Below are 5,000 nucleotides of genomic sequence, written 5' to 3'. Positions count from 1 at the left end.
CATAGCCACAGTTCCTCCACTACCTCCCCCCCACACTGACAGACACACTACTAACCTAACATACAGAACTACATAGGTTTCCCACTCAGAGGCAATCAGGATAAAACAAAAATGGGTTGCCAGAGAGCAACAAGAAAAACCAAGGGACAGGAGGAGGAAGCTGCAAAGGAAGATTGGGCAGCAGAGCTCATAAAAAGGGATCATGAATGGGAAAAGAAACTAGAAGAACTTAGCATGAGAATGGAAGAGAGGATAGATATGGAAAGCAGGAAGTGGGAGGTGCATGTCAAAGCAGCAGAGGCTAGGATGCAGAGTTTAGAAGAGGAACTGAAAAATCTGAAACAGCCTAAAGAACTAAAGAACATTTTGGGATTGACAACAGAGACTGCTACCTCAGCCACAAATAAGGGGACAGTAGGGAAAGGAGCACAACTGCATGGAGCGGCTCTATCAGAGGAGTCTGTAGTAAATGAAAGAGCTAAGCTTTATGTGGAGGCCCTAACAGACAACAACAGAGCCCAAGGAAAGCCGAGAAGGGAAAATGACAGGCCGCTGAGCCCAAGTACATTAGCCAGTGAAACTGAAGAAAGGAAATCTGCAGTGGAGGAAACCAAATTGAATGAGGGGATACACAGGGATATGCAGTGGGAGAATGAAAGGGTGAGGTCAGTCTTTGTGTATGGGCTCCAGGAAGTTGAAGGGGAAACATATGAAGCAAGAAAACAAGGGGAAAAAAAGCAATTGAAAGCATCATGAAAGCAATAGGAGAAGACGACATGACCCAGCTGGAAAATTTTCGGAGAATAGGGGGGTTTGTAAAAAAAAGAACCCGGCCAATGAAAGTGACCTTCAAGGCAAAAGCGACTCGGAACAGTATCCTGCAGGAGAAAGCACGATTAAGGGACATGCCGGCATATAGGAAGGTGTATCTCGACCGCGACAGAACACAAGAAGAAAGGCAGAAACTGAGAGAGATGATACAAAGGCGAAAGGAGGAAAGAGAGGGAATGGAGAAGACAGACAGGAGATCCCAGACCCAAGAAGAAGATCAAACACAGCCTCCCTCACAGCTTCCTATAGAAGCCTCCCAACCAGGTCAACCCCAGTGCAACGAAACACTCTAAATCAAAACACCCATGCCACATCCAATGCCCCCACCCACTACATTACAAACTCCACCCCCACAGCAGTAACCAATAGTTCCTTACCAGGTCTCCCACTTCCCCAACCCCAATAAACCTCCCAGACCACAGTCTTAGAAAAGAAGTTGAAGGTGTGGTATACAAATGCAGATGGAATAACAGAGAAGTATGAGGAGTGGCACGAAAGAATCAAGGAGACATCCCCAGACATAATAGCACTCACAGAAACAAAACTAACCAGAATAATAACAGATTCAATCTTTCCATCCGGATATCAAATCCTCAGGAAAGACAGAGGGAGGAGAGGGGGAGAAGGAGTTGCACTGCTCATTAAAAACCAGTGGGGTTTTGAGAAAATGGAAGGAATGGATGGCACGGGCGAAAGGGGCTACTTAGTAGGAACAATCCAGTCTGAGGGACATAAGGTGATAATTGCAGTAATGTACAACCCACCACAGAACTGCAGGAGGCCAAGAGAAGAATATGATGAGAGCAACAGAGCAATGATCGACACACTAGCCGAGGTGGCCAGGAGAGCACACATGGGGGGAGCAAAGTTACTAGTTATCGGTGATTTCAATCACAAGGAGATTGACTGGGAAAACCTGGAGCCCCATGGGGGTCCCGAAACATGGAGAGCCAAGATGATGAATGTGCTACTGGAAAACCTCATGCATCAACATGTTAGAGACACTACCAGAGAGAGAGGAGAAGATGAACCAGCAAGACTGGACCTTGTATTCACCTTGAATAGTTCGGACATCGAGGGTATCATGTATGAAAGGCTCCTGGGAGCTAGTGATCATGTGGTTCTGTGCTTTGACTACATAGTTGAGCTCCAAGTGGAGAGAGTAGCATGAATAGGCTGGGAAAACCAAACTACAAAAGGGGGAACTATTCAGGCATGAGGAACTTCCTTCAAGACATTCAGTGGGAGAGGGAACTGACAGGAAAACCAGTACAAGAAATGATGGACTATGTGGCAACAAAATGCAAGGAGGCAGAGGAGAGGTTTGTTCCCAAGGGAAACAAATAATGGGAAGAACAGAACGAGTCCTTGGTTCACCCAAAGGTGTAGGGAGGCAAAAACTAGGTGTACTAGAGAATGGAAAAGGTACAGAAGACAGAGAACTCAGGAAAATAAAGAGATTAGCTGAAGAGCCAGAAACGAATATGCACAGATAAGAAGGGAGGCTCAGAGACAATATGAAAATGACATAGCATCAAAAGTAAAGACTGACCCGAAGCTGTTGTACAGCCACATCAGGAGGAAAACAACAGTCAAGGACCAGGTAATCAGATTGAGGAAGGGTGATGGGGAATTCACAAGAAACGACCGAGAGGTATGTCGGGAGCTCAACACAAGATTTAAAGAGGTATTTACAGTGGAAACCAGTAGGACTCCAGAAAATCAGAACAGGGGGGGCACACCAGCAAGTGCTGGATGAGGTACATATAACCAAGGAGGAGGTGAAGAAGCTGCTATGCGAACTTGACACCTCAAAGGCGGTGGAACCAGACAACATCTCTCCATGGGTCCTTAAAGAGGGAGCAGAGTTATAGTGTGAGCCATTAACAAAGATCTTCAACACATCATTTGAAACTGGGCATCTCCCTGAGGTATGGAAAATGGCAAATGTAGTCCCAATTTTTAAAAAGGGGGACAGACATGAGGCACTAAACTACAGACCTGTATCACTAACGTGTATAGTATGCAAGGTCATGGAGAAGATCATCAGGAGGAGAGTGGTGGAGCACCTGGAAAGAAACGAGTGTATAATTGACTACCAGCACGGTTTCAGGGAAGGAAAATCCTGTGTCACAAACCTACTAGAGTTTTATGACAAGGTGACAGAAGTAAGACAAGAGAGAGAAGGGTGGATCGACTGCATATTTTTGGACTGCAAGAAGGCCTTCGACACAGTTCCTCACAAGAGGTTACTACAAAAGCTAGAGGATCAGGCACACATAACAGGAAAGGCACTGCAATGGATCAGATAATACCTGACAGGGAGGCAACAACGAGTCATTGTACGCGACGAGGTGTCAGAGTGGGCGCCTGTGACAAGCGGGGTTCCACAGGGGTCAGTCCTAGGACCTGAGCTGTTCTTGGTATATGTGAACGACATAACGGAAGGGATAGACTCAGAAGTGTCCTTGTTTGCAGATGATGCGAAGTTAATGAGAAGAATCAAATCGGATGAGGATCAGGCAGGACAACAAAGAGACCTGGACAGGCTACAAGCCTTGTCCAGCAACTGGCTCCTTGAATTTAACCCTGCCAAATGCAAAGTCATAAATATTGGGGAAGGGCAAAGAAGACTGAAGACACAATATAGTTTAGGTGGCCAAAGACTGCAAACCTCACTCAAGGAAAAAGATCTGGGGGTGAGTATAACACCGAGCATATCTCCTGAGGCGCACATCAATCAGATAACTGCTGCAGCATACGGGCGCCTGGCAAACCTACGGATAGCGTTCCGATACCTCAGTAAGGATTCGTTTAAGACTCTGTATACCATTTACGTCAGGCCCATACTGGAGTATGCAGCACCAGTTTGGAATCCACACCTAGTCAAGCACGTCAAGAAATTAGAGAAAGTGCAAAGGTTTGCAACAAGACTAGTCCCAGAGCTACGGGGATTGTCCTACGAAGAAAGGTTGAGGGAAATCTGCCTGGCGACACTAGAGGACAGGAGGGTCAGGGGAGACATGATAACGACATATAAAATACTGCGCGGAATAGACAAGGTGGACAAAGACGGGATGTTCCAGAGAAGGGACACAGACACAAGAGGTCACAATTGGAAGTTGAAGACTCAGATGAATCAAAGGGATGTTAGGAAGTATTTCTTCAGTCATAGAGTAGTCAGGCCGTGGAATAGCCTAGAAAGTGACGTAGTGGAGGCGGGAATCATACATAGTTTTAAGGCGAGGTATGATAGAGCTCATGGGGCAGGGCGAGAGAGGACCTAGTAGCAATCAGCGAAGAGGCGGGGCCAGGAGCTGTGACTCGACCCCTGCAACCACAAATAGGTGAGTACACACACACACACACACACACACGCACACGCACACGCACGCACACACACACACACACACACACACACACACACGCACACACACAAACACACACACACACACACACACACACACACACACACACACACACGCACACACACAAACACACACACACACACACACACACACAACCTGACGACACTGGAGGACAGGAGAGATAGGGGGGACATGATAACGACATACAAAATACTGAGAGGAATTGACAAGGTGGACAAAGACAGGATGTTCCAGAGATTGGACACAGTAACAAGGGGACACAGTTGGAAGCTGAAGACACAGATGAATCACAGGGATGTTAGGAAGTATTTCTTCAGCCACAGAGTAGTCAGTAAGTGGAATAGTTTGGGAAGCGATGTAGTGGAGGCAGGATCCATACATAGCTTTAAGCAGAGGTATGATAAAGCTCACGGCTCAGGGAGAGTGACCTAGTAGCGATCAGTGAAGAGGCGGGGCCAGGAGCTCGGACTCGACCCCCGCAACCTCAACTAGGTGAGTACAACTAGGTGAGTATACACACACACACACACACACACACACACACACACACACACACACACACACACACACACACACACACACACACACACACACACACACACACAGAAGGTGGAGAACTCACAAGAAATGATCAGGAGGTATGTGAGGAGCTGAACAGGAGATTTAAGGAAGTTTTTACAGTAGAGACAGGAAGGGCTGTGGGAAGACAGCACAGAAGGGAACATCAAGAGGGAATATACCAACAAGTGTTGGATGACATACGAACAACTGAGGAGGAGG

This window comes from Cherax quadricarinatus, chromosome 42 (assembly GCF_038502225.1).
Source record: "Cherax quadricarinatus isolate ZL_2023a chromosome 42, ASM3850222v1, whole genome shotgun sequence".
In the NCBI taxonomy this organism is placed as follows: Eukaryota; Metazoa; Arthropoda; class Malacostraca; order Decapoda; family Parastacidae; genus Cherax; species Cherax quadricarinatus.
The sequence above is the reverse complement of the archived record's forward strand: the minus strand, read 5'-3'. Positions refer to the sequence as shown.